Source organism: Castor canadensis, chromosome 10 (genome assembly GCF_047511655.1).
Source record: "Castor canadensis chromosome 10, mCasCan1.hap1v2, whole genome shotgun sequence".
Classification (NCBI taxonomy): domain Eukaryota; kingdom Metazoa; phylum Chordata; class Mammalia; order Rodentia; family Castoridae; genus Castor; species Castor canadensis.
The window spans coordinates 89402039-89420987 of NC_133395.1; the positions used below are offsets into that span (position 1 = coordinate 89402039).

Sequence of the window (18949 nt, forward strand, 5' to 3'; positions counted from 1 at the left end):
TCCGGACGAAGAGGACCGGAAGGGTCCCCGAGACCTCCGCTGGGAGCCACGCACCCACCCAAGGATACGGCTCCAGGAGGCGACGGAGGAGGGCGGCTGCTTGCCCTGGCCCGAGCTGTGCGTCCCCCGCCTTGGCCACAGCAGTGGACATTCCCAGAAGAACAAGCGCCCGAGAGCACTGAAAAATTTTCCCCCGAGAAAACTTGACCCTCGTCCTGGCAGCAGGACACCTCGGGAAGAAAGCCACCCAGCGGCCACCTGGGCGAGACCGGCTGCCTGAGCAGGCGCGCGGGGCCTCTGGCCGCTGGCCCCGGGCTGCCAGCCCCCACCCGGACTCCCAGCCGTGCCAGGAGAGCAGCGTGGAGACGCACGCCGGGGCCCTCGGCAGGCTCTTGGGGCTCCCGGAGGCGGCGGCTAGCGTCTACGGCCATACCACCCTGAACGCGCCCGATCTCGTCTGATCTCGGAAGCTAAGCAGGGTCGGGCCTGGTTAGTACTTGGATGGGGGACCACCTGGGAATACCGGGTGCTGTAGGCTTTTGCTCCTCCCTCCCTCGCTGCTCCTTTTGTCTTCGGGGACTTCGCCACCACCCCCCCCACCACCACCACCACCCCCAGCACCACCACCACCACCACCACCACAACGACCCACCGTGACCATGACCCCGACCCCGTCCGGGCCACCCGCCAGAACCACGCACACCGAATCCTCACAGCTACGTCCCCGAATCCTCTCCCCTCCCCACACTCTCCTGGGGCGCGCGCCCGTGACACGGGTCACCAGCGAGGTTGGTCCCAGGCCACGTTGGGGACCGCTCCCCAACTGCCCTCCAGGCGGGCGGGGAGGGACGTGCGGAAGCCATGAGAAAGTGGGTCCTGCACCCCAACGGGCCCCACAGCGGGACGCGCCACACCTGGGCTCGCCACAAGGTGGTGCACTGGGTCCAGGGCAAGACGCCAGGGGACAGAGAAGCAGGGAGCCTCAGTCGGGTGCTGCTCCACGTCGCGCTCCGTCGCTCAACCCAAGACAGGGCAGCCAGCGCGGGACCTCTACGTGGGATCCCGCCTCCCACGGCAGAGCCTGCGGTCACAGGGACAGAGGGCGCAGGCCGCCAGAGCTCCGGATGCCAGCGGCAGCTCCCAGTCCCGCTCAAAGGGAGGGAGGGCCGCCGCTGGCGCCCAGTCGCCTGTGCCACCCTCCGGGTCTCAAAGCACTCCTCAGTCAGCTCAAGGACCGGGGCCACCTGGCCTTCGGGGTCACATGGGCTTGGGCACGACGGAAGGGACCGCTTGCCCCCGTGGAACAGACATTCTCCCCGTGGACAACCTCAGGTGCCGGGACCCTCTGCTCCGCCTTGGAAAACCCACCTTCTGCAATGTATGCCCAACGCAATCAGGCCGAGCAGATTGACCCCCTCGGCCCGGCCCCAGTGTGTGATGGGGCTCTGTGCGTGAGGGCTTGCTCTTCCCCACCTACACCAGGCACGGCATCTAACACACACACACACACACACACACACACCACGCAGAGACACCCAGACCACGCACGCACGCACGGGGACGCACCCTCCTCTCCCCCACCCCACACACGAGCAGCCGAAGGACAAGAGGGTATGGCTGGGGCCTGAGCGGGAACAAGCGAAGCCTTGGTTTGCGGCCCCTCGGCCAACTGCATCAGGATTTTTGTCTGGGTTCGGAGGCCAGAGGATCTCTGCCATTTGCTAGCAGGGCCAGGGATGGCAGGAGGGTGGGTACGGGGCTCAGCCAGGGCCAGTTCTGCTGGCACGATCCTGTAGCACGTGGCCGCGTAGCACGGGGCCGGGTCTGAAGGAGGCCAAGCAGGGGCACAAGACCCAGCAGCGGCACAGGGAAGAGGCCCAGGGCACCCAGGAGCAGACGAGACCCGGGAGTCGTGCGTGCTTGGCGTGGCCGCGGGCCCCGTGACGCCCGAGGACTCGAGTGCTCAGCCCCGTGTAGTGGCCGCGAAGGCCTGCCTGGGAGAAACGCCCCGGGAGGCCGCAGGAACCTGGGATCGGAAGGGATGTGTAGGGGCCCCGGGTCGGAGGAGATGGCTTTGGCTGTGTTTGGTTTTGTTTCTTCTTCCCAAGATCCCGTGTGTGAAAGGGGCCAGAGGTGAAGTCCTGGGCTGGAAAGCCTCACGATTCAGCCCCGCAGCCCCAGGCCCTGAGTGTGGAGGAGGGCGGAGCGGGTCGGCGAAGGGCGCGGCTGCCGTTTTCCTGATGGGCTGGAGGGGCATTGGCGCTTTCCGGACGAAGAGGACCGGAAGGGTCCCCGAGACCTCCGCTGGGAGCCACGCACCCACCCAAGGATACGGCTCCAGGAGGCGACGGAGGAGGGCGGCTGCTTGCCCTGGCCCGAGCTGTGCGTCCCCCGCCTTGGCCACAGCAGTGGACATTCCCAGAAGAACAAGCGCCCGAGAGCACTGAGAAATTTTCCCCCGAGAAAACTTGACCCTCGTCCTGGCAGCAGGACACCTCGGGAAGAAAGCCACCCAGCGGCCACCTGGGCGAGACCGGCTGCCCGAGCAGGCGCGCGGGGCCTCTGGCCGCTGGCCCCGGGCTGCCAGCCCCCACCCGGACTCCCAGCCGTGCCAGGAGAGCAGCGTGGAGACGCACGCCGGGGCCCTCGGCAGGCTCTTGGGGCTCCCGGAGGCGGCGGCTAGCGTCTACGGCCATACCACCCTGAACGCGCCCGATCTCGTCTGATCTCGGAAGCTAAGCAGGGTCGGGCCTGGTTAGTACTTGGATGGGAGACCGCCTGGGAATACCGGGTGCTGTAGGCTTTTGCTCCTCCCTCCCTCGCTGCTCCTTTTGTCTTCGGGGACTTCGCCACCACCCCCCCACCACCACCACCACCCCCAGCACCACCACCACCACCACCACAACGACCCACCGTGACCACGACCCCGAACCCGTCCGGGCCACCCGCCAGACCCACGCACACCGAATCCTCACAGCTACGTCCCCGAATCCTCTCCCCTCCCCACACTCTCCTGGGGCGCGCGCCCGCGACACGGGTCACCAGCGAGGTTGGTCCCAGGCCACGTTGGGGACCGCTCCCCAACTGCCCTCCAGGCGGGCGGGGAGGGACGTGCGGAAGCCATGAGAAAGTGGGTCCTGCACCCCAGCGGGCCCCACAGCGGGACGCACCACACCTGGGCTCGCCACAAGGTGGTGCACTGGGTCCAGGGCAAGACGCCAGGGGACAGAGAAGCAGGGAGCCTCAGTCGGGTGCTGCTCCACGTCGCGCTCCGTCGCTCAACCCAAGACAGGGCAGCCAGCGCGCGACCTCTACGTGGGATCCCGCCTCCCACGGCAGAGCCTGCGGTCACATGGACAGAGGGCGCAGGCCGCCAGAGCTCCGGATGCCAGCGGCAGCTCCCCGTCCCGCTCAAAGGGAGGGAGGGCCGCCGCTGGCGCCCAGTCGCCTGTGCCACCCTCCGGGTCTCAAAGCACTCCTCAGTCAGCTCAAGGACCGGGGACACCTGGCCTTCGGGGTCACATGGGCTTGGGCACGACGGAAGGGACCGCTTGCCCCCGTGGAACAGACATTCTCCCCGTGGACAACCTCAGGTGCCGGGACCCTCTGCTCCACCTTGGAAAACCCACCTTCTGCAATGTATGCCCAACGCAATCAGGCCGAGCAGATTGACCCCCTCGGCCCGGCCCCAGTGTGTGATGGGGCTCTGTGCGTGAGGGCTTGCTCTTCCCCACCTACACCAGGCACGGCATCTAACACACACACACACACACACACACACACCACGCAGAGACACCCAGACCACGCACGCACGCACGGGGACGCACCCTCCTCTCCCCCACCCCACACACGAGCAGCCGAAGGACAAGAGGGTATGGCTGGGGCCTGAGCGGGAACAAGCGAAGCCTTGGTTTGCGGCCCCTCGGCCAACTGCATCAGGATTTTTGTCTGGGCTCGGAGGCCAGAGGATCTCTGCCATTTGCTAGCAGGGCCAGGGATGGCAGGAGGGTGGGTACGGGGCTCAGCCAGGGCCAGTTTTGCTGGCACGATCCTGTAGCACGTGGCCGCGTAGCACGGGGTCGGGTCTGAAGGAGGCCAAGCAGGGGCACAAGACCCAGCAGCGGCACAGGGTAGAGGCCCAGGGCACCCAGGAGCAGACGAGACCCGGGAGTCGTGCGTGCTTGGCGTGGCCGCGGGCCCCGTGACGCCCGAGGACTCGAGTGCTCAGCCCCGTGTAGTGGCCGCGAAGGCCTGCCTGGGAGAAACGCCCCGGGAGGCCGGCAGGAACCCGGGATCGGAAGGGATGTGGAGGGGCCCCGGGTCGGAGGAGATGGCTTTGGCTGTGTTTGGTTTTGTTTCTTCTTCCCAAGATCCCGGGTGTGAAAGGGGCCAGAGGTGAAGTCCTGGGCTGGAAAGCCTCACGATTCAGCCCCGCAGCCCCAGGCCCTGAGTGTGGAGGAGGGCGGAGCGGGTCGGCGAAGGGCGCGGCTGCCGTTTTCCTGATGGGCTGGAGGGGCAGTGGCGCTTTCCGGACGAAGAGGGCCGGAAGGGTCCCCGAGACCTCCGCTGGGAGCCACGCACCCTCCCAAGGATACGGCTCCAGGAGGCGACGGAGGAGGGCGGCTGCTTGCCCTGGCCCGAGCTGTGCGTCCCCCGCCTTGGCCACAGCAGTGGACATTCCCAGAAGAACAAGCGCCCGAGAGCACTGAGAAATTTTCCCCCGAGAAAACTTGACCCTCGTCCTGGCAGCAGGACACCTCGGGAAGAAAGCCACCCAGCGGCCACCTGGGCGAGACCGGCTGCCCGAGCAGGCGCGCGGGGCCTCTGGCCGCTGGCCCCGGGCTGCCAGCCCCCACCCGGACTCCCAGCCTTGCCAAGAGAGCAGCGTGGAGATGCACGCCGGGGCCCTCGGCAGGCTCTTGGGGCTCCCGGAGGCGGCGGCTAGCGTCTACGGCCATACCACCCTGAACGCGCCCGATCTCGTCTGATCTCGGAAGCTAAGCAGGGTCGGGCGTGGTTAGTACTTGGATGGGGGACCGCCTGGGAATACCGGGTGCTGTAGGCTTTTGCTCCTCCCTCCCTCGCTGCTCCTTTTGTCTTCGGGGACTTCGCGACCACCCCCCCACCACCACCACCACCCCCAGCACCACCACCACCACCACCACCACAACGACCCACCGTGACCACGACCCCGACCCCGTCCGGGCCACCCGCCAGACCCACGCACACCGAATCCTCACAGCTACGTCCCCGAAGCCTCTCCCCTCCCCACACTCTCCTGGGGCGCGCGCCCGCGACACGGGTCACCAGCGAGGTTGGTCCCAGGCCACGTTGGGGACCGCTCCCCAACTGCCCTCCAGGCGGGCGGGGAGGGACGTGCGGAAGCCATGAGAAAGTGGGTCCTGCACCCCAGCGGGCCCCACAGCGGGACGCGCCACACCTGGGCTCGCCACAAGGTGGTGCACTGGGTCCAGGGCAAGACGCCAGGGGACAGAGAAGCAGGGAGCCTCAGTCGGGTGCTGCTCCACGTCGCGCTCCGTCGCTCAACCCAAGACAGGGCAGCCAGCGCGGGACCTCTACGTGGGATCCCGCCTCCCACGGCAGAGCCTGCGGTCACAGGGACAGAGGGCGCAGGCCGCCAGAGCTCCGGATGCCAGCGGCAGCTCCCAGTCCCGCTCAAAGGGAGGGAGGGCCGCCGCTGGCGCCCAGTCGCCTGTGCCACCCTCCGGGTCTCAAAGCACTCCTCAGTCAGCTCAAGGACCGGGGCCACCTGGCCTTCGGGGTCACATGGGCTTGGGCACGACGGAAGGGACCGCTTGCCCCCGTGGAACAGACATTCTCCCCGTGGACAACCTCAGGTGCCGGGACCCTCTGCTCCGCCTTGGAAAACCCACCTTCTGCAATGTATGCCCAACGCAATCAGGCCGAGCAGATTGACCCCCTCGGCCCGGCCCCAGTGTGTGATGGGGCTCTGTGCGTGAGGGCTTGCTCTTCCCCACCTACACCAGGCACGGCATCTAACACACACACACACACACACACACACACCACGCAGAGACACCCAGACCACGCACGCACGCACGGGGACGCACCCTCCTCTCCCCCACCCCACACACGAGCAGCCGAAGGACAAGAGGGTATGGCTGGGGCCTGAGCGGGAACAAGCGAAGCCTTGGTTTGCGGCCCCTCGGCCAACTGCATCAGGATTTTTGTCTGGGCTCGGAGGCCAGAGGATCTCTGCCATTTGCTAGCAGGGCCAGGGATGGCAGGAGGGTGGGTACGGGGCTCAGCCAGGGCCAGTTCTGCTGGCACGATCCTGTAGCACGTGGCCGCGTAGCACGGGGTCGGGTCTGAAGGAGGCCAAGCAGGGGCACAAGACCCAGCAGCGGCACAGGGAAGAGGCCCAGGGCACCCAGGAGCAGACGAGACCCGGGAGTCGTGCGTGCTTGGCGTGGCCGCGGGCCCCGTGACGCCCGAGGACTCGAGTGCTCAGCCCCGTGTAGTGGCCGCGAAGGCCTGCCTGGGAGAAACGCCCCGGGAGGCCGGCAGGAACCCGGGATCGGAAGGGATGTGGAGGGGCCCCGGGTCGGAGGAGATGGCTTTGGCTGTGTTTGGTTTTGTTTCTTCTTCCCAAGATCCCGGGTGTGAAAGGGGCCAGAGGTGAAGTCCTGGGCTGGAAAGCCTCACGATTCAGCCCCGCAGCCCCAGGCCCTGAGTGTGGAGGAGGGCGGAGCGGGTCAGCGAAGGGCGCGGCTGCCGTTTTCCTGATGGGCTGGAGGGGCAGTGGCGCTTTCCGGACGAAGAGGACCGGAAGGGTCCCCGAGACCTCCGCTGGGAGCCACGCACGCACCCAAGGATACGGCTCCAGGAGGCGACGGAGGAGGGCGGCTGCTTGCCCTGGCCCGAGCTGTGCGTCCCCCGCCTTGGCCACAGCAGTGGACATTCCCAGAAGAACAAGCGCCCGAGAGCACTGAGAAATTTTCCCCCGAGAAAACTTGACCCTCGTCCTGGCAGCAGGACACCTCGGGAAGAAAGCCACCCAGCGGCCACCTGGGCGAGACCGGCTGCCCGAGCAGGCGCGCGGGGCCTCTGGCCGCTGGCCCCGGGCTGCCAGCCCCCACCCGGACTCCCAGCCGTGCCAGGAGAGCAGCGTGGAGACGCACGCCGGGGCCCTCGGCAGGCTCTTGGGGCTCCCGGAGGCGGCGGCTAGCGTCTACGGCCATACCACCCTGAACGCGCCCGATCTCGTCTGATCTCGGAAGCTAAGCAGGGTCGGGCCTGGTTAGTACTTGGATGGGGGACCGCCTGGGAATACCGGGTGCTGTAGGCTTTTGCTCCTCCCTCCCTCGCTGCTCCTTTTGTCTTCGGGGACTTCGCCACCACCCCCCCCACCACCACCACCACCCCCAGCACCACCACCACCACCACCACCACAACGACCCACCGTGACCATGACCCCGACCCCGTCCGGGCCACCCGCCAGAACCACGCACACCGAATCCTCACAGCTACGTCCCCGAATCCTCTCCCCTCCCCACACTCTCCTGGGGCGCGCGCCCGTGACACGGGTCACCAGCGAGGTTGGTCCCAGGCCACGTTGGGGACCGCTCCCCAACTGCCCTCCAGGCGGGCGGGGAGGGACGTGCGGAAGCCATGAGAAAGTGGGTCCTGCACCCCAACGGGCCCCACAGCGGGACGTGCCACACCTGGGCTCGCCACAAGGTGGTGCACTGGGTCCAGGGCAAGACGCCAGGGGACAGAGAAGCAGGGAGCCTCAGTCGGGTGCTGCTCCACGTCGCGCTCCGTCGCTCAACCCAAGACAGGGCAGCCAGCGCGCGACCTCTACGTGGGATCCCGCCTCCCACGGCAGAGCCTACGGTCACAGGGACAGAGGGCGCAGGCCGCCAGAGCTCCGGATGCCAGCGGCAGCTCCCCGTCCCGCTCAAAGGGAGGGAGGGCCCCCGCTGGCGCCCAGTCGCCTGTGCCACCCTCCTGGTCTCAAAGCACTCCTCAGTCAGCTCAAGGACCGGGGCCACCTGGCCTTCGGGGTCACATGGGCTTGGGCACGACGGAAGGGACCGCTTGCCCCCGTGGAACAGACATTCTCCCCGTGGACAACCTCAGGTGCCGGGACCCTCTGCTCCGCCTTGGAAAACCCACCTTCTGCAATGTATGCCCAACGCAATCAGGCCGAGCAGATTGACCCCCTCGGCCCGGCCCCAGTGTGTGATGGGGCTCTGTGCGTGAGGGCTTGCTCTTCCCCACCTACACCAGGCACGGCATCTAACACACACACACACACACACACACCACGCAGAGACACCCAGACCACGCACGCACGCACGGGGACGCACCCTCCTCTCCCCCACCCCACACACTAGCAGCCGAAGGACAAGAGGGTATGGCTGGGGCCTGAGCGGGAACAAGCGAAGCCTTGGTTTGCGGCCCCTCGGCCAACTGCATCAGGATTTTTGTCTGGGCTCGGAGGCCAGAGGATCTCTGCTATTTGCTAGCAGGGCCAGGGATGGCAGGAGGGTGGGTACGGGGCTCAGCCAGGGCCAGTTCTGCTGGCACGATCCTGTAGCACGTGGCCGCGTAGCACGGGGCCGGGTCTGAAGGAGGCCAAGCAGGGGCACAAGACCCAGCAGCGGCACAGGGAAGAGGCCCAGGGCACCCAGGAGCAGACGAGACCCGGGAGTCGTGCGTGCTTGGCGTGGCCGCGGGCCCCGTGACGCCCGAGGACTCGAGTGCTCAGCCCCGTGTAGTGGCCGCGAAGACCTGCCTGGGAGAAACGCCCCGGGAGGCCGGCAGGAACCCGGGATCGGAAGGGATGTGGAGGGGCCCCAGGTCGGAGGAGATGGCTTTGGCTGTGTTTGGTTTTGTTTCTTCTTCCCAAGATCCCGGGTGTGAAAGGGGCCAGAGGTGAAGTCCTGGGCTGGAAAGCCTCACGATTCAGCCCCGCAGCCCCAGGCCCTGAGTGTGGAGGAGGGCGGAGCGGGTCGGCGAAGGGCGCGGCTGCCGTTTTCCTGATGGGCTGGAGGGGCATTGGCGCTTTCCGGACGAAGAGGACCGGAAGGGTCCCCGAGACCTCCGCTGGGAGCCACGCACCCACCCAAGGATACGGCTCCAGGAGGCGACGGAGGAGGGCGGCTGCTTGCCCTGGCCCGAACTGTGCGTCCCCCGCCTTGGCCACAGCAGTGGACATTCCCAGAAGAACAAGCGCCCGAGAGCACTGAGAAATTTTCCCCCGAGAAAACTTGACCCTCGTCCTGGCAGCAGGACACCTCGGGAAGAAAGCCACCCAGTGGCCACCTGGGCGAGACCGGCTGCCCGAGTAGGCGCGCGGGCCTTCTGGCCGCTGGCCCCGGGCTGCCAGCCCCCACCCGGACTCCCAGCCGTGCCAGGAGAGCAGCGTGGAGACGCACGCCGGGGCCCTCGGCAGGCTCTTGGGGCTCCCGGAGGCGGCGGCTAGCGTCTACGGCCATACCACCCTGAACGCGCCCGATCTCGTCTGATCTCGGAAGCTAAGCAGGGTCGGGCCTGGTTAGTACTTGGATGGGAGACCGCCTGGGAATACCGGGTGCTGTAGGCTTTTGCTCCTCCCTCCCTCGCTGCTCCTTTTGTCTTCGGGGACTTCGCCACCACCCCCCCACCACCACCACCACCCCCAGCACCACCACCACCACCACCACCACAACGACCCACCGTGACCACGACCCCGACCCCGTCCGGGCCACCCGCCAGACCCACGCACACCGAATCCTCACAGCTACGTTCCCGAATCCTCTCCCCTCCCCACACTCTCCTGGGGCGCGCGCCCGCGACACGGGTCACCAGCGAGGTTGGTCCCAGGCCACGTTGGGGACCGCTCCCCAACTGCCCTCCAGGCGGGCGGGGAGGGACGTGCGGAAGCCATGAGAAAGTGGGTCCTGCACCCCAGCGGGCCCCACAGCGGGACGCGCCACACCTGGGCTCGCCACAAGGTGGTGCACTGGGTCCAGGGCAAGACGCCAGGGGACAGAGAAGCAGGGAGCCTCAGTCGGGTGCTGCTCCACGTCGCGCTCCGTCGCTCAACCCAAGACAGGGCAGCCAGCGCGCGACCTCTACGTGGGATCCCGCCTCCCACGGCAGAGCCTGCGGTCACAGGGACAGAGGGCGCAGGCCGCCAGAGCTCCGGATGCCAGCGGCAGCTCCCCGTCCCGCTCAAAGGGAGGGAGGGCCGCCGCTGGCGCCCAGTCGCCTGTGCCACCCTCCGGGTCTCAAAGCACTCCTCAGTCAGCTCAAGGACCGGGGCCACCTGGCCTTCGGGGTCACATGGGCTTGGGCACGACGGAAGGGACCGCTTGCCCCCGTGGAACAGACATTCTCCCCGTGGACAACCTCAGGTGCCGGGACCCTCTGCTCCGCCTTGGAAAACCCACCTTCTGCAATGTATGCCCAATGCAATCAGGCCGAGCAGATTGACCCCCTCGGCCCGGCCCCAGTGTGTGATGGGGCTCTGTGCGTGAGGGCTTGCTCTTCCCCACCTACACCAGGCACGGCATCTAACACACACACACACACACACACACACACACACACACACACACACCACGCAGAGACACCCAGACCACGCACGCACGCACGGGGACGCACCCTCCTCTCCCCCACCCCACACACGAGCAGCCGAAGGACAAGAGGGTATGGCTGGGGCCTGAGCGGGAACAAGCGAAGCCTTGGTTTGCGGCCCCTCGGCCAACTGCATCAGGATTTTTGTCTGGGTTCGGAGGCCAGAGGATCTCTGCCATTTGCTAGCAGGGCCAGGGATGGCAGGAGGGTGGGTACGGGGCTCAGCCAGGGCCAGTTCTGCTGGCACGATCCTGTAGCACGTGGCCGCGTAGCACGGGGCCGGGTCTGAAGGAGGCCAAGCAGGGGCACAAGACCCAGCAGCGGCACAGGGAAGAGGCCCAGGGCACCCAGGAGCAGACGAGACCCGGGAGTCATGCGTGCTTGGCGTGGCCGCGGGCCCCGTGACGCCCGAGGACTCGAGTGCTCAGCCCCGTGTAGTGGCCGCGAAGGCCTGCCTGGGAGAAACGCCCCGGGAGGCCGCAGGAACCTGGGATCGGAAGGGATGTGGAGGGGCCCCGGGTCGGAGGAGATGGCTTTGGCTGTGTTTGGTTTTGTTTCTTCTTCCCAAGATCCCGTGTGTGAAAGGGGCCAGAGGTGAAGTCCTGGGCTGGAAAGCCTCACGATTCAGCCCCGCAGCCCCAGGCCCTGAGTGTGGAGGAGGGCGGAGCGGGTCGGCGAAGGGCGCGGCTGCCGTTTTCCTGATGGGCTGGAGGGGCAGTGGCGCTTTCCGGACGAAGAGGACCGGAAGGGTCCCCGAGACCTCCGCTGGGAGCCACGCACCCACCCAAGGATACGGCTCCAGGAGGCGACGGAGGAGGGCGGCTGCTTGCCCTGGCCCGAGCTGTGCGTCCCCCGCCTTGGCCACAGCAGTGGACATTCCCAGAAGAACAAGCGCCCGAGAGCACTGAGAAATTTTCCCCCGAGAAAACTTGACCCTCGTCCTGGCAGCAGGACACCTCGGGAAGAAAGCCACCCAGCGGCCACCTGGGCGAGACCGGCTGCCCGAGCAGGCGCGCGGGGCCTCTGGCCGCTGGCCCCGGGCTGCCAGCCCCCACCCGGACTCCCAGCCGTGCCAGGAGAGCAGCGTGGAGACGCACGCCGGGGCCCTCGGCAGGCTCTTGGGGCTCCCGGAGGCGGCGGCTAGCGTCTACGGCCATACCACCCTGAACGCGCCCGATCTCGTCTGATCTCGGAAGCTAAGCAGGGTCGGGCCTGGTTAGTACTTGGATGGGAGACCGCCTGGGAATACCGGGTGCTGTAGGCTTTTGCTCCTCCCTCCCTCGCTGCTCCTTTTGTCTTCGGGGACTTCGCCACCACCCCCCCACCACCACCACCACCCCCAGCACCACCACCACCACCACCACAACGACCCACCGTGACCACGACCCCGACCCCGTCCGGGCCACCCGCCAGACCCACGCACACCGAATCCTCACAGCTACGTCCCCGAATCCTCTCCCCTCCCCACACTCTCCTGGGGCGCGCGCCCGCGACACGGGTCACCAGCGAGGTTGGTCCCAGGCCACGTTGGGGACCGCTCCCCAACTGCCCTCCAGGCGGGCGGGGAGGGACGTGCGGAAGCCATGAGAAAGTGGGTCCTGCACCCCAGCGGGCCCCACAGCGGGACGCACCACACCTGGGCTCGCCACAAGGTGGTGCACTGGGTCCAGGGCAAGACGCCAGGGGACAGAGAAGCAGGGAGCCTCAGTCGGGTGCTGCTCCACGTCGCGCTCCGTCGCTCAACCCAAGACAGGGCAGCCAGCGCGCGACCTCTACGTGGGATCCCGCCTCCCACGGCAGAGCCTGCGGTCACAGGGACAGAGGGCGCAGGCCGCCAGAGCTCCGGATGCCAGCGGCAGCTCCCCGTCCCGCTCAAAGGGAGGTAGGGCCGCCGCTGGCGCCCAGTCGCCTGTGCCACCCTCCGGGTCTCAAAGCACTCCTCAGTCAGCTCAAGGACCTGGGACACCTGGCCTTCGGGGTCACATGGGCTTGGGCACGACGGAAGGGACCGCTTGCCCCCGTGGAACAGACATTCTCCCCGTGGACAACCTCAGGTGCCGGGACCCTCTGCTCCGCCTTGGAAAACCCACCTTCTGCAATGTATGCCCAACGCAATCAGGCCGAGCAGATTGACCCCCTCGGCCCGGCCCCAGTGTGTGATGGGGCTCTGTGCGTGAGGGCTTGCTCTTCCCCACCTACACCAGGCACGGCATCTAACACACACACACACACACACACACACACCACGCAGAGACACCCAGACCACGCACGCACGCACGGGGACGCACCCTCCTCTCCCCCACCCCACACACGAGCAGCCGAAGGACAAGAGGGTATGGCTGGGGCCTGAGCGGGAACAAGCGAAGCCTTGGTTTGCGGCCCCTCGGCCAACTGCATCAGGATTTTTGTCTGGGCTCGGAGGCCAGAGGATCTCTGCCATTTGCTAGCAGGGCCAGGGATGGCAGGAGGGTGGGTACGGGGCTCAGCCAGGGCCAGTTTTGCTGGCACGATCCTGTAGCACGTGGCCGCGTAGCACGGGGTCGGGTCTGAAGGAGGCCAAGCAGGGGCACAAGACCCAGCAGCGGCACAGGGAAGAGGCCCAGGGCACCCAGGAGCAGACGAGACCCGGGAGTCGTGCGTGCTTGGCGTGGCCGCGGGCCCCGTGACGCCCGAGGACTCGAGTGCTCAGCCCCGTGTAGTGGCTGCGAAGGCCTGCCTGGGAGAAACGCCCCGGGAGGCCGGCAGGAACCCGGGATCGGAAGGGATGTGGAGGGGCCCCGGGTCGGAGGAGATGGCTTTGGCTGTGTTTGGTTTTGTTTCTTCTTCCCAAGATCCCGGGTGTGAAAGGGGCCAGAGGTGAAGTCCTGGGCTGGAAAGCCTCACGATTCAGCCCCGCAGCCCCAGGCCCTGAGTGTGGAGGAGGATGGAGCGGGTCGGCGAAGGGCGTGGCTGCCGTTTTCCTGATGGGCTGGAGGGGCAGTGGCGCTTTCCGGACGAAGAGGACCGGAAGGGTCCCCGAGACCTCCGCTGGGAGCCACGCACCCACCCAAGGATACGGCTCCAGGAGGCGACGGAGGAGGGCGGCTGCTTGCCCTGGCCCGAGCTGTGCGTCCCCCGCCTTGGCCACAGCAGTGGACATTCCCAGAAGAACAAGCGCCCGAGAGCACTGAGAAATTTTCCCCCGAGAAAACTTGACCCTCGTCCTGGCAGCAGGACACCTCGGGAAGAAAGCCACCCAGCGGCCACCTGGGCGAGACCGGCTGCCCGAGCAGGCGCGCGGGGCCTCTGGCCGCTGGCCCCGGGCTGCCAGCCCCCACCCGGACTCCCAGCCGTGCCAGGAGAGCAGTGTGGAGACGCACGCCGGGGCCCTCGGCAGGCTCTTGGGGCTCCCGGAGGCGGCGGCGAGCGTCTACGGCCATACCACCCTGAACGCGCCCGATCTCGTCTGATCTCGGAAGCTAAGCAGGGTCGGGCCTGGTTAGTACTTGGATGGGAGACCGCCTGGGAATACCGGGTGCTGTAGGCTTTTGCTCCTCCCTCCCTCGCTGCTCCTTTTGTCTTCGGGGACTTCGCCACCACCCCCCCACCACCACCACCACCCCCAGCACCACCAACATCACCACCACAACGACCCACCGTGACCACGACCCCGACCCCGTCCGGGCCACCCGCCAGACCCACGCACACCGAATCCTCACAGCTACGTCCCCGAATCCTCTCCCCTCCCCACACTCTCCTGGGGCACGCGCCCACGACACGGGTCACCAGCGAGGTTGGTCCCAGGCCACGTTGGGGACCGCTCCCCAACTGCCCTCCAGGCGGGCGGGGAGGGACGTGCGGAAGCCATGAGAAAGTGGGTCCTGCATCCCAGCGGGCCCCACAGCGGGACGCGCCACACCTGGGCTCGCCACAAGGTGGTGCACTGGGTCCAGGGCAAGACGCCAGGGGACAGAGAAGCAGGGAGCCTCAGTCGGGTGCTGCTCCACGTCGCGCTCCGTCGCTCAACCCAAGACAGGGCAGCCAGCGCGCGACCTCTACGTGGGATCCCGCCTCCCACGGCAGAGCCTGCGGTCACAGGGACAGAGGGCGCAGGCCGCCAGAGCTCCGGATGCCAGCGGCAGCTCCCCGTCCCGCTCAAAGGGAGGGAGTGCCGCCGCTGGCGCCCAGTCGCCTGTGCCACCCTCCGGGTCTCAAAGCACTCCTCAGTCAGCTCAAGGACCGGGGCCACCTGGCCTTCGGGGTCACATGGGCTTGGGCACGACGGAAGGGACCGCTTGCCCCCGTGGAACAGACATTCTCCCCGTGGACAACCTCAGGTGCCGGTACCCTCTGCTCTGCCTTGGAAAACCCACCTTCTGCAATGTATGCCCAACGCAATCAGGCCGAGCAGATTGACCCCCTCGGCCCGGCCCCAGTGTGTGATGGGGCTCTGTGCATGAGGGCTTGCTCTTCCCCACCTACACCAGGCACGGCATCTAACACACACACACACACACACACACACCACGCAGAGACACCCAGACCACGCACGCACGCAGGGGGACGCACCCTCCTCTCCCCCACCCCACACACGAGCAGCCGAAGGACAAGAGGGTATGGCTGGGGCCTGAGCGGGAACAAGCGAAGCCTTGGTTTGCGGCCCCTCGGCCAACTGCATCAGGATTTTTGTCTGGGCTCGGAGGCCAGAGGATCTCTGCCATTTGCTAGCAGGGCCAGGGATGGCAGGAGGGTGGGTACGGGGCTCAGCCAGGGCCAGTTCTGCTGGCACGATCCTGTAGCACGTGGCCGCGTAGCACGGGGTCGGGTCTGAAGGAGGCCAAGCAGGGGCACAAGACCCAGCAGCGGCACAGGGAAGAGGCCCAGGGCACCCAGGAGCAGACGAGACCCGGGAGTCGTGCGTGCTTGGCGTGGCCGCGGGCCCCGTGACGCCCGAGGACTCGAGTGCTCAGCCCCGTGTAGTGGCCGCGAAGGCCTGCCTGGGAGAAACGCCCCGGGAGGCCGGCAGGAACCCGGGATCGGAAGGGATGTGGAGGGGCCCCGGGTCGGAGGAGATGGCTTTGGCTGTGTTTGGTTTTGTTTCTTCTTCCCAAGATCCCGGGTGTGAAAGGGGCCAGAGGTGAAGTCCTGGGCTGGAAAGCCTCACGATTCAGCCCCGCAGCCCCAGGCCCTGAGTGTGGAGGAGGGCGGAGCGGGTCGGCGAAGGGCGCGGCTGCCGTTTTCCTGATGGGCTGGAGGGGCAGTGGCGCTTTCCGGACGAAGAGGACCGGAAGGGTCCCCGAGACCTCCGCTGGGAGCCACGCACCCACCCAAGGATACGGCTCCAGGAGGCGACGGAGGAGGGCGGCTGCTTGCCCTGGCCCGAGCTGTGCGTCCCCCGCCTTGGCCACAGCAGTGGACATTCCCAGAAGAACAAGCGCCCGAGAGCACTGAGAAATTTTCCCCCGAGAAAACTTGACCCTCGTCCTGGCAGCAGGACACCTCGGGAAGAAAGCCACCCAGCGGCCACCTGGGCGAGACCGGCTGCCCGAGCAGGCGCGCGGGGCCTCTGGCCGCTGGCCCCGGGCTGCCAGCCCCCACCCGGACTCCCAGCCGTGCCAGGAGAGCAGTGTGGAGACGCACGCCGGGGCCCTCGGCAGGCTCTTGGGGCTCCCGGAGGCGGCGGCGAGCGTCTACGGCCATACCACCCTGAACGCGCCCGATCTCGTCTGATCTCGGAAGCTAAGCAGGGTCGGGCCTGGTTAGTACTTGGATGGGAGACCGCCTGGGAATACCGGGTGCTGTAGGCTTTTGCTCCTCCCTCCCTCGCTGCTCCTTTTGTCTTCGGGGACTTCGCCACCACCCCCCCACCACCACCACCACCCCCAGCACCACCAACATCACCACCACAACGACCCACCGTGACCACGACCCCGACCCCGTCCGGGCCACCCGCCAGACCCACGCACACCGAATCCTCACAGCTACGTCCCCGAATCCTCTCCCCTCCCCACACTCTCCTGGGGCACGCGCCCACGACACGGGTCACCAGCGAGGTTGGTCCCAGGCCACGTTGGGGACCGCTCCCCAACTGCCCTCCAGGCGGGCGGGGAGGGACGTGCGGAAGCCATGAGAAAGTGGGTCCTGCACCCCAGCGGGCCCCACAGCGGGACGCGCCACACCTGGGCTCGCCACAAGGTGGTGCACTGGGTCCAGGGCAAGACGCCAGGGGACAGAGAAGCAGGGAGCCTCAGTCGGGTGCTGCTCCACGTCGCGCTCCGTCGCTCAACCCAAGACAGGGCAGCCAGCGCGCGACATCTACGTGGGATCCCGCCTCCCACGGCAGAGCCTGCGGTCACAGGGACAGAGGGCGCAGGCCGCCAGAGCTCCGGATGCCAGCGGCAGCTCCCCGTCCCGCTCAAAGGGAGGGAGGGCCGCCGCTGGCGCCCAGTCGCCTGTGCCACCCTCCGGGTCTCAAAGCACTCCTCAGTCAGCTCAAGGACCGGGGCCACCTGGCCTTCGGGGTCACATGGGCTTGGGCACGACGGAAGGGACCGCTTGCCCCCGTGGAACAGACATTCTCCCCGTGGACAACCTCAGGTGCCGGGACCCTCTGCTCCGCCTTGGAAAACCCACCTTCTGCAATGTATGCCCAACGCAATCAGGCCGAGCAGATTGACCCCCTCGGCCCGGCCCCAGTGTGTGATGGGGCTCTGTGCGTGAGGGCTTGCTCTTCCCGACCTACACCAGGCACGGCATCTAACACACACACACACACACACACACACCAGGCAGAGACACCCAGACCACGCACGCACGCACGGGGACGCACCCTCCTCTCCCCCACCCCACACACGAGCAGCCGAAGGACAAGAGGGTATGGCTGGGGCCTGAGCGGGAACAAGCGAAGCCTTGGTTTGCGGCCCCTCGGCCAACTGCATCAGGATTTTTGTCTGGGCTCGGAGGCCAGAGGATCTCTGCCATTTGCTAGCAGGGCCAGGGATGGCAGGAGGGTGGGTACGGGGCTCAGCCAGGGCCAGTTCTGCTGGCACGATCCTGTAGCACGTGGCCGCGTAGCACGGGGCCGGGTCTGAAGGAGGCCAAGCAGGGGCACAAGACCCAGCAGCGGCACAGGGAAGAGGCCCAGGGCACCCAGGAGCAGACGAGACCCGGGAGTCGTGCGTGCTTGGCGTGGCCGCGGGCCCCGTGACGCCCGAGGACTCGAGTGCTCAGCCCCGTGTAGTGGCCGCGAAGGCCTGCCTGGGAGAAACGCCCCGGGAGGCCGGCAGGAACCCGGGATCGGAAGGGATGTGGAGGGGCCCCGGGTCAGAGGAGATGGCTTTGGCTGTGTTTGGTTTTGTTTCTTCTTCCCAAGATCCCGGGTGGGAAAGGGGCCAGAGGTGAAGTCCTGGGCTGGAAAGCCTCACGATTCAGCCCCGCAGCCCCAGGCCCTGAGTGTGGAGGAGGGCGGAGCGGGTCGGCGAAGGGCGCGGCTGCCGTTTTCCTGATGGGCTGGAGGGGCAGTGGCGCTTTCCGGACGAAGAGGACCGGAAGGGTCCCCGAGACCTCCGCTGGGAGCCACGCACCCATCCAAGGATACGGCTCCAGGAGGCGACGGAGGAGGGCGCCTGCTTGCCCTGGCCCGAGCTGTGCGTCCCCCGCCTTGGCCACAGCAGTGGACATTCCCAGAAGAACAAGCGCCCGAGAGCACTGAGAAATTTTCCCCCGAGAAAACTTGACCCTCGTCCTGGCAGCAGGACACCTCGGGAAGAAAGCCACCCAGCGGCCACCTGGGCGAGACCGGCTGCCCGAGCAGGCGCGCGGGGCCTCTGGCCGCTGGCCCCGGGCTGCCAGCCCCCACCCGGACTCCCAGCCGTGCCAGGAGAGCAGTGTGGAGACGCACGCCGGGGCCCTCGGCAGGCTCTTGGGGCTCCCGGAGGCGGCGGCTAACGTCTACGGCCATACCACCCTGAACGCGCCCGATCTCGTCTGATCTCGGAAGCTAAGCAGGGTCGGGCCTGGTTAGTACTTGGATGGGAGACCGCCTGGGAATACCGGGTGCTGTAGGCTTTTGCTCCTCCCTCCCTCGCTGCTCCTTTTGTCTTCGGGGACTTCGCCACCACCCCCCCACCACCACCACCACCCCCAGCACCACCACCACCACCACCACAACGACCCACCGTGACCACGACCCCGACCCCGACCGGGCCACCCGCCAGACCCACGCACACCGAATCCTCACAGCTACGTCCCCGAATCCTCTCCCCTCCCCACACTCTTCTGGGGCGCGCGCCCGCGACACGGGTCACCAGCGAGGTTGGTCCCAGGCCACGTTGGGGACCGCTCCCCAACTGCCCTCCAGGCG

At 67.5% G+C, this 18949-nt stretch overlaps 9 non-coding genes across 9 annotated transcripts; all 9 read left to right on the forward strand.

Moving 5' to 3' along the window:
• The first annotated feature begins 419 nt into the window (after nucleotides 1-419).
• Nucleotides 420-538, forward strand: LOC141412338 (5S ribosomal RNA). Its single transcript, XR_012437176.1, has one exon. It is a non-coding gene; the product is annotated as a 5S ribosomal RNA (ribosomal RNA).
• A 2146-nt stretch (nucleotides 539-2684) lies between these two features.
• LOC141412211 (5S ribosomal RNA) lies at nucleotides 2685-2803 on the forward strand. Its single transcript, XR_012437050.1, has one exon. It is a non-coding gene; the product is annotated as a 5S ribosomal RNA (ribosomal RNA).
• A 2143-nt stretch (nucleotides 2804-4946) lies between these two features.
• Nucleotides 4947-5065, forward strand: LOC141412794 (5S ribosomal RNA). Its single transcript, XR_012437636.1, has one exon. It is a non-coding gene; the product is annotated as a 5S ribosomal RNA (ribosomal RNA).
• A 2146-nt stretch (nucleotides 5066-7211) lies between these two features.
• On the forward strand, nucleotides 7212-7330 carry LOC141412420 (5S ribosomal RNA). The gene has a single exon (XR_012437260.1). It is a non-coding gene; the product is annotated as a 5S ribosomal RNA (ribosomal RNA).
• Nucleotides 7331-9473: 2143 nt separating this feature from the next.
• Nucleotides 9474-9592, forward strand: LOC141412212 (5S ribosomal RNA). The gene has a single exon (XR_012437051.1). It is a non-coding gene; the product is annotated as a 5S ribosomal RNA (ribosomal RNA).
• Nucleotides 9593-11753: 2161 nt separating this feature from the next.
• On the forward strand, nucleotides 11754-11872 carry LOC141412213 (5S ribosomal RNA). Its single transcript, XR_012437052.1, has one exon. It is a non-coding gene; the product is annotated as a 5S ribosomal RNA (ribosomal RNA).
• A 2143-nt stretch (nucleotides 11873-14015) lies between these two features.
• On the forward strand, nucleotides 14016-14134 carry LOC141412216 (5S ribosomal RNA). Its single transcript, XR_012437054.1, has one exon. It is a non-coding gene; the product is annotated as a 5S ribosomal RNA (ribosomal RNA).
• Nucleotides 14135-16275: 2141 nt separating this feature from the next.
• On the forward strand, nucleotides 16276-16394 carry LOC141412217 (5S ribosomal RNA). Its single transcript, XR_012437055.1, has one exon. It is a non-coding gene; the product is annotated as a 5S ribosomal RNA (ribosomal RNA).
• Nucleotides 16395-18535: 2141 nt separating this feature from the next.
• Nucleotides 18536-18654, forward strand: LOC141412218 (5S ribosomal RNA). Its single transcript, XR_012437056.1, has one exon. It is a non-coding gene; the product is annotated as a 5S ribosomal RNA (ribosomal RNA).
• The last annotated feature ends 295 nt before the right edge of the window (nucleotides 18655-18949 follow it).